The sequence below is a fragment of the Notolepis coatsorum genome (assembly GCF_963971535.1).
Source record: "Notolepis coatsorum genome assembly, chromosome: 5".
Taxonomy (NCBI): domain Eukaryota; kingdom Metazoa; phylum Chordata; class Actinopteri; order Aulopiformes; family Paralepididae; genus Notolepis; species Notolepis coatsorum.
Window position 1 is genome coordinate 174673772 of NC_140169.1, and position 10193 is coordinate 174683964.

Sequence of the window (10193 nt, forward strand, 5' to 3'; positions counted from 1 at the left end):
TGTGGTTGTGTTAGATATGCTAAGCTAACGTTACATATCGAACCGATATGCTTTGATCTAATCTTACATGGTACCACGTGTGCCACTACCCGAACGTAAGATTAGATAAGATATAAGCTCCTATCGGTTCGATGATATAATTAACGTTAGCTCAACATGTATAATTGTCTAGGTTAACGTAGCTATCGTTAGCTGCCAGCACTATAGTCAAAGGCCATTTGCGGTGAGCACGTGGATATTTTAATATGGTTCATAATGCGTGCAGGGCAGCAGGGGCTCTGAGACTGAATTGCAGGTTAAACCCTATATTAAATTATGGGTATAGTTTACAACAGAATTGGCACAAGGGTTAAGATGATCACGCGCACGTTATATGGATTAAAATATCCACGTGTGCTCGGCTCCCCCTGTTGTTGTGGTTGTGTTAGATATGCTAAGCTAACGTTACATATCGAACCGATATGCTTATTTGATCTAATCTTACATGGTACCACGTGTGCCACTACCCGAACGTAAGATTAGATAAGATATAAGCTCCTATCGGTTCGATGATATAATTAACGTTAGCTCAACATGTACTTGTCTAGGTTAACGTAGCTATCGTTAGCTGCCAGCACTATAGTCAAAGGCCATTTGCGGTGAGCACGTGGATATTTTAATATGGTTCATAATGCGTGTCGTGCAGACACTTTTTCCTCCGTGATGGTATAAAACTTGTGATTTGGGTTTCTGTTTTTGTCATTAGTACAACGTGTAACACAGCTCTTTGGCATTGTGAAGGACTGAAGAAAATTCCGCCTGATTGTCTTTAATTTGCCATCCGTTTCTCCACTAAATGATGATGCAGGATACATATTATCTGCTGTACATGTAATCTACTGTTTAAATTTGTGTGTTTACAGTGTCTGCCCAGGCCAGGAGTGACAACATCCTCCCAACTGTAAAAAGTATGTGGTACTAATTGTCATGATGACTGAGCGCTACTCTGACTACAATAAGGCATCAAATATGCGAAGGTCAAGGAATATAGTTGATCAACTTTTCCAATTGCACTCTGCAAATAGGCACACCTCTGAGGCACCTGAACCTCCAGGTTATCAACTTCCTGATTTAGCAGAGGGACAGGGAGGACTTGATTTTGATGATGACACCAGTGTACTGTCAATCTAACTAACTGTAACTGTCCCCTCCTACTTTTCTCCATCTCTATCGCCCATCCGTCCTACAGCTCCCACACCTAGCGTGGCACCCTGTACCCGGCCCAGGCTAACCGAAACCGACTGTGATCGTAAGTGTTCTACAGCAATTACTACTACACAGTAAATCTCAAGTGTTGCATATCTGTATTGAAAAATCCACTGTGGCACAGCCACACCGGTGATGACACCAGTGTACTGTCAATCTAACTAACTGTAACTGTCCCCTCCTACTTTTCTCCATCTCTATCGCCAATCCGTCCTACAGCTCCCACACCTAGCATGGCACCCCGTACCCGGCCCAGGCTAACCGAAACCGACTGTGATCGTAAGTGTTCTACAGCAATTACTACTACACAGTACATCTCATTCAAAGTGTTGCATCTGGGGGGGTGAGACCTTGACACGAAATAGGGAACCATGACTCAAGACAATGGATATTTGTGTCTCAGTTCAGAACCGTTAGTTTACCACAGTTCTGCACCCAATTTCCCTATGTAATGGTTTTTGTGACATTTTAGATATGCTTACTTTTGGTTAGGCCTCCAAATTAAGATAATCTGGACTGGATACATTCTTTAAAACCTGTCAGATTTTCTGATTTATATGTAGACCGGTTTGAGTTTATTGTAGTGATGTTACTGTGTTTCCAAATCTCAGATATTAACTTGTTAAGTGTGTTTGTTTTTTACAGCTATTCTCCATGAGATTTTAACTACTGTGGCAACGACTAATCAAATGATAAAGGAAATGCACACCTTACTGCTAAAAAATGGTGCAGCAGCAACCGTCCCAGATGGCCTTCCATTTACGATGTTACCACTTTCCACCCTGGATGAGCTGAGAACCCTTGATGAGCGCATTGCACAGGAGGATATCTAAGGAAAAATTGGTAGGTGAAAATGTATATTTGAGGAATTGACATTTGCTGAGACTTTTGACCTATGGCCCTTTTTTTTATCTACTTTTTTTCTCCCATTCTATTTATTATTATATATTTGGTTACTTGATCATGATTAGGGCTACTTCTACGCACTAGGCCTTATGCTTTTTCTTCTTTTTTTTTGCTATCATGAATATGATCAGTTTCTAATTGTCTACCTATGGTGGTATGTTCTTGGTCCACCACTCCTGAGTAGAGGAAACTAAACAATTTTGTCTTTCAGATCCTTCACTTGGCGATGGCTGGGGGATTGACTGTTAAAGAAACTGTTTGGAGGACTATGGCGAAACTAGTGACAAACCAGCTGGCCAAGAAAATTCGAGCCACTTGCAATTAAAGATGTTGTCCTGAGTAAGTTTTGCTTTATTATTATATGGTTTCTTAATCTTCTAAAGGAATAGTTCAACATTTTGGGTAATATGCGTATTTGCTTTCTTGACCAGAGTTGAGGAGATTGATACCATTCATGTCTGTATACTTTAAATATGAATTGGCACGGAAATGTACGTGGATTCACGTGGATCACATTTTCAGGCCGGAAAAATCACATCCTTGATTTATTTGAGCTTTGAGCCGATGTAAATCTAATGCCTTCATCACTCTGACCGACTCTCAAAACACTTATAGTTGGATGAGTATCAAGAAAGCATTAAAAAAAAAAGTTAATGGAAGTTTCTTATGATAGGGCTTCACCTGTCCCATTCTTTGTCTTTTTTTAGGGTCCGTGAGACTCAATGCGGGCACTAAAAGTGCATCTGATGCAGATGTAGAGCGCTATACTAAAAGGTGGCTTCAGCTCTCGGCAGATAGAGATGGAGGAAGGAGAGATCGGGCCTTGAGACAATTAGCAGTTCCTTCTTAGTAAGTTGTGGTCTGTCTGTCTGTCTGTCTACGTTTACATACTTACTGAATGTTGAAGTCATTAAAACTACATTTTAACCACTCCACAGATTTCATGTTGGCAAACTAGTGTTTGCAAGTCAGGACATCTATACTTTGTGCATGACACAAATAATCTTTCCAATAATTGTTGATTTATCACAGTGAAGACTGTATTGAAAACTCCACCCTGGTGAGACCAGTGTACCGCTCTGTAGAAACATCAAACTCTCAAGCATGAGGTACAGAAGCCAACCTAGACATAACCAAGAAGCAGATGGAGAAATGTCACCACGTGCACCTTCATTCTCAAAATCGACTTGAGCGAAAGAGTCCATTAGTCCAACTGCAGCCCTTCGCAGTAGGCAAGACTAGAGGAGGCGGTTACAGGTGTTGCACAATCTGGTTGCAAAGAAGAAAAGATAAGGTCCTACCGTTAGTGTTTGAGCCAGGATGACTTGGGAGGGGTCCGATGACCCCCTTCAAATTGTTTAGGGGGACACTGAGATATTTGATGCATTTTCTTTGTCCCTTTCCTCTCCCACCTTCCTCTTCCCTGGGAACAGTTCAATCTATACAAATAAAATGTGTTCATTCATTCAAATGGAGTGTTTATAATATATAAATAAAAGAATATCATTTCGAAGATTTTCATGTTTTTTTCTTAAGGCACAATCACATCCCTGAACTAACTATCTGTCCCCTCCCCCTACTTTTCTCGATCTATCTTTCTATCTATCCAGGAGCGGGAAATCAAACCGGGAACCTCCGGATAAAGACGACTGCTCTACCGACCAAACCACTGTCGTATACACATGCAAACACACAGTAAATCCCCCAGCCATCCCTAAGTAAAGGATCTGAAAGACAAAATTGTTTCCTCTACACCATAGGTAGACAACATTTTGAACTGATCATATTCATGCTTACAGTCTTCTCCAGAGAGAGACAAGAAGATGTATACCAGTCTCGTATCTGTGCATTGAGTAGAAATCTATCTGGCTTAGCACAATGAATGGAAGCGGACATGACTGTGTATAGCCTTCGGGAGAGGTGTTAGTTGGACAATGCCTAGGCTATGCCCGCTTCCATTCATTGTACTAAGCTAGGCTAACATGCAGCCAGATAGCTTTCTACTCGACGCACAGAGAGGAGACTGGTATCTATCTTCTTGTCTCTCTCTGGAGAAGACTGCTAATTTCACAAAATGTTGGGAGTTTTAAGTGAAAGTATGGGTACCGTCTCAAAATTGTACTCGAGTAAAACACATGAGTAAAAGTCTCTACTAAAGTTTCTACTTTTAAATGTACTTAGTTAAAAGTACAAACATTTTTTCTGACTGTCTATTCTTCTGATAGCAGTGTTTAATCAAAGATCCCCGCCTTCTATAGTCTTGCACAAGGACCAATCCGCACTACTCAAGTAAAGTACAAATGTACTTTTGACTAATTGCACTTCATTCTTTACACCCATGTTGCGTGTATGGACTATTTTATTTTGTTACATGTTTTGTTAATTATCTCTCAAGGCCTGTTTTATGGTACACATGTTGGGTATGGACTCTGGGAGAAGACTGTTATTGAGTTGTAACAATGATTATATATCTATAGTCTTGCACAAGGACCAATCCGCAAACCTAATACTACTCAAGTAAAGTACAAATGTACTTTTGACTAATTGCACTTCGTTCTTTACACCCCTGCACACACATGTTGGGTATGGACTCTGGGAGAAGACAGTTACAGGGGTACAATTGAGTTGTAACAATGATTATATATCTATAGTCTTGCACAAGGACCAATCCGCAAACCTAATACTACTCAAGTAAAGTACAAATGTACTTTTGACTAATTGCACTTCGTTCTTTACACCCATGTTGCGTGTATGGACTATTTTATTTTGTTACATGTAATTATCTCTCAAGGCCTGTTTTATGGTAATAAATGTTTACTAATGTTCACAGAGAGAGAGAGAATACATTATTCTATATGTATGTTGGTGTAGGTATATTTACATAATGAGCAATAATGGATATTCAAATGTTTGTTTTTTATTTTTTTGAAGGTAGTAATTACCACCATAGGTAGAAAAAAATTGAAACTGATCATTCATGCTTATGTGCATTTGAGTAATCTATCTGTACATGATTTATTGTGATGTTGATTTTGATTAACCTCATTTTGGGTGTAATGGCCCAGTAAAGTCAAATGTGATATTTCATTTGCTAATAAATGTTTAAATATCTATTCAAGTTGTCATTTTTAACTGGAAAAAGTAGCATTGTTACTTTACTTGATATTTGAGCTTCACTGCAGAATGATGTATATTGTGTACAATATGCACATACATTGAGAATATATTTCAGTGAGGTAGGAGACGGCATGTAAACTTCTGAATTTTTCAATGAGGGACATGCCAATACTGAATTGGTAAAGGGAAGGGTCCTTAAATATGTGGCATTGTATTACTAATCAACCATTTCCTACTGTATTTCCGGTAATGTACGGTCATAGGCAGATAGTGGAGTAGCTCTGGCAGATGGGTACACAGTAAATTCCGCTGACTCAAACTGAGTACATTTCACTCAAACTGAGTAAAATTTCTTTACTCAGTTTGAGTCAAATCTACTCTGCGTAATTTACTGTGTAGTACCAGTATTGCATTGGCAGTGTCGGCTAGGCTTCGGGCAACCAAACCTGGCCAAGCGTGTGTGGGTCGCATCTGGGCTGCTTTAGGCAACCGGACGTTCACCGTTTCCGGCAACCCCGGACATGGCCCAGTGTACTCGGGCCGGAATCGGCCAGTCAGTCATTGCCGCCTACTGGGCCGATTCCGCCAACGTTCACCGCTTCCGGCAACCCCGGACATGGCCCAGTGTACTCGGGCCGGAATCGGCCAGTCAGTCATTGCCGCCTACTGGGCCGATCCGGACGTTCACCGCTTCCGGCAACCCCGGACCTGGCCCAGTGTACTCGGGCCGGAATCGGCCAGTCAGTCATTGCCGCCTACTTGGCCGACTCTGGCAGCCGGACTTGGGCCGACTAATTTCTTCCGGCCTGCCGGATACAGGCCATTAATGGGCCGGAACTTTTTGGCCACCTGGGCAGTAGTTCATAACTTTAGTTTTAATCCCTATCTGATCGGATCTGATTGAGATTAAACATTTTGAACTACTGGGCCCTGGGGATAGAAGCTCCTTTTGAGTCTCTCTGTACTGGCCATGAGACTATGATTGTTTAGTATAGTGTTTGTAGTTTTGTCGTTTTATAATCAACAGGGCTGAAACCAAAGCAAAAGCACAACCACAAAAACACTGATGCGTTGCTCTTGTCCAGCAGACAAAATATGGACAACTGGATTCACAATGAAACCAAATTAACCAAGAGAAGGCATTTCAAGAATTTGAAATGTATCTAACCGGAGTGAATGTGATGGCAGATGTAACTAACCAGTAGCATACTGTATAAAATAAAGGTTGAGGAACAGCTGACATTGGTGTGTGTGGTGTGTGTGAGTGCTGAACAAAGCATGTGTGTTGGGTTGTCACTTATTGTCATTCCTCTGTGAAGATGGATTGAGTCATGGTTGATGTACTGCAGGGGTGTAAAGTACTTGAGTAATTGTACTTCGTTACAATACTTAAGTACTGTTTTTGGGGATTTGTACTTTACTCTAGTATTACTAGGTTTGTATACTTGTACTTTTACTTAATTACATTTCAGAAAAAAAAACATACTTTGTACTCCTTACATTTAAAATGCAAACCTACAAAGTACAAAGTACAAATCTCGCAGGTCCAACTAATTAGTATTGTTTCTCTGGCCAAACTAACGTTAACGTTATTAATCCTGCGGCCACTCTTTATTTGGAAATGGAAAATGAATCCGCCCATACCCATGCTGATTGGTCCTTGTGCAAGACTAGAAAGCGGGGATCTTTGATTAAACACCTGCTATCAGAAGAATAGACAGTCAGAAAAAAAGTTTTAGCTTTTTACTTTTTAGTACTTAAGTACATTTAAAAGTAGAAACTTTTTAACTTTTACTCAAGTGTGTTTTTAGCCAGATACTCTGACTTTGACTTGAGTACGATTTTGAGACGGTATACTTTCACTTAAGTATAATTTCTGGGTACTTTTTACACCTCTGATGTACTGTGAGCCGTGTGGTGATATGACCTTCTGATTGGCCATGGGAGGTAGGTAGCATGGCATCATTGGTGTGGTATCTGAATGAAGTGCCGGATGACTGGATGACATCCAGAAACACATGACAGACAGACGCCACAGAACCACCACAGCTGTTACATTGCATCAGTGATGTAATTTATACAGACCCATTGATTCCATAAATGGTTGGTATGATACATGCACTGGGCATAGTAGAACAAAATGTAATGTTCAAGCATAAACGGTTCCCAACAGCACTGTAAACAAAGATAGTCCATTTACCATCAGGGGTTTAGGTCAGTGGTTCTCAAAGTGTTTGCGGTCAACGCCGCACTATCTAATGTCCAGGTCCTCCCTCAACCAACAATGGATATGTTATTTTCTCTCAATGTTGATGCTTTTGATTATTTTCTGTTTATCATGGGTATCTATGAAATTCTCTGTCATTGATGTTTCTATTTGGCTCAGTTTGTTTGGTCAATCAAGTCTGTCAGTGTTGTGTGTCAAATGAAGGCTTCTAACAATGGGTACAAATAAATAAAATCTTCATTATTCTTTCTCAAATATTTTCATTTCTGGATTCAGGTTTTTAATCATTTTACTACCAAGTGTCACTGTGTATGAATTAAACATCACAAAAATAAAAATGTCTTTGTTAAAAAGTGACACTGTCCCTGTTCCCTGTTTGATTTAGCCTCACTGCATGCAGGCCCCTCTCTGGTGCCAGTGAAGTTGTTGTCTTGATATTAAAACAATGCTAATAAATAAAATAAATTAGCGCCCCCGTTGAGCATCTCAAAGTCCCCCGTTCAACAATGGAGCACATCAGTGCAGTCTATTTTAAGGAACAATATTTTCAAACTTCATTATCTAAAGATGGTAAGTTATTGTTGTGTTCACTCATAGTTAAAGACAGTAGAGGTTGAGTCATTTCTTGTGATATATCACATTCACACTTAAAAAAAAAAAAAAGTATTTAGAAAATATTCTAAAACTGGTTCTTCAGTGCAAGGGTTAAATTCTGCGCCCAGAACCCACCAACACTCCCTGTTGAGAAACCCTACCTTAGACTATACTGTTACCTTTACAGTGTGATGGGTGGCACCGCCTCCACTGAGAATCCCTACCAGACTATACTACAGACTATATGTTACCTTTACATTAGTTCAGAGTCATGACCTGCGTTCTGGATCACAGTCCCTCAGTGCTGCTGTTCATAGGTGTGGTCCCGTTGAGAGGGATGTGTCCCCATGGCGGTGTGCAGGTGTGGTCCCGTTGAGAGGGATGTGTCCCTATGGCGGTGTGCAGGTGTGGTCCCGTTGAGAGGGATGTGTCCCCATGGCGGTGTGCAGGTGTCTAAGACAAACTCTAACCTTAACCAACTTCGAAAGAGTGCCTAAGCTTAACCAGTGTAGAAACAGGCGTCGGCCAATCAGAGAGCGTCTCTGAGAAATGCGGCTACGGAAAAAAATAATGCTGTTCGGACCCAAAGAGATTATGCCATGTTCACGCGGCCCTCTGGGACTCGGATAGTCCAATCTAGGGGATTTTGTGACGTTTCTCCATCCGATCTACTTGTGTTCATTCAAACCTTGAACATTGAACCACTAACAAAGTGAATCATTTGAAACACAGAAGCCATGGCTTTTTAGGCCACTACTGTTGATGATGATATTGTGATGATATTGTTTTCCTACCAAAAAATAATGTGATTCTTTCCGCTTTTGGTGTTGATTGTGGCTGAACTAGCCAACGGTGGCGCTGGGGGGTGTAACGTCACAACTCATCAATTCTTGCCAATTCACCTCCCCTTTAAACATAATACCGTGGCCCCTTCCAGTCTCCACAGTACAGACAATACCACGCCATTAGGGTCAAATTCAGTCTCCACCTGTTTTCTACCCGATGACAAGACTGCTTCTTCCTTTGAATTTGAATGGAACACTGAATTCTGGAAAGTGTGATGCGGGGGAACAGTAACCATTTTACAGAATAAATCAAAGCTCCTATAGGTGATACACACGAGAACAGTCAATTTCCCCTACGTACACGCTATAGAAGAAGATCATCTGACTCAAATGGCGTCCAGGCCATGAGGAACAGGATTTTTCTGAAGTGTGCGCACTACACAGAACTAACGTGTAAAGGTAGGAGTATCAGAAAGTCTCATTCCACAGGGTTGAAGTAGGCCAGAGAGTCAGACTTTTTGTCTAACATGCCCTCGTTGACTTCTCCTTGGGGAATCCCCCCACCATGTGTACAGTGCCATGGAGTGGGTCAGCAACAAAGTACACACAACAACAACAATGGTGCATCCAGAAAGCTTTCAGAGGGAGACTGACTGTATCTTTCTCACTTCCTGCAATGCATCATGTGAGCTACACAAGACACAGCTTTGGTGGGTTTACTGCACAATCATCCACCTTACTGTATCTACATCATCCAGTTTACTGCATCTACATCATCCAGTTTACTGTATCTACATCATCCAGTTTACTGTATCTCTACATCATCCAGTTCCAGTTTACTGTATCTACATCATCCAGTTTACTGTATCTACATCATCCAGTTTACTTTATCTACATCATCCAGTTTACTGCATCTACATCATCCAGTTTACTGTATCTACATCATCCAGTTTACTGTATCTACATCATCCAGTTCACTGTATCTACATCATCCACCTTACTGTATCTACATCATCTAGTTTACTGTATCTACATCATCCACCTTACTGTATCTACATAATCCAGTTTACTGTATCTATATCATCCAGTTTACTGTATCTACATCATCCGGCAAAGGGGGGCAGATGAGGCAGAGTTAGAGACACAGAACACGGTTAGTCCACCTCACAAGAGAACAATAGGATTCAGGTTCAATTGTGAAATATCCCTTTAGCTAAGGACCATAAACCTGCAATAGGTAACTTCTAGTAATTAAAACAAGTTCTTATTTCGACACAAAGAGAAATCATAAAGGTTGTCGGCAATGAAAAGGTTCAGTG

The 10193-nt window shown here is 40.8% G+C and overlaps 1 long non-coding RNA gene across 1 annotated transcript; it reads left to right on the top strand.

Moving 5' to 3' along the window:
- The first annotated feature begins 2393 nt into the window (after positions 1-2393).
- LOC311227947 lies at positions 2394-3895 on the top strand. Its single transcript, XR_014619655.1, has 3 exons — positions 2394-2490; positions 2859-3000; positions 3762-3895. It is a non-coding gene; the product is annotated as an uncharacterized lncRNA (long non-coding RNA).
- Positions 3896-10193: the final 6298 nt, after the last annotated feature.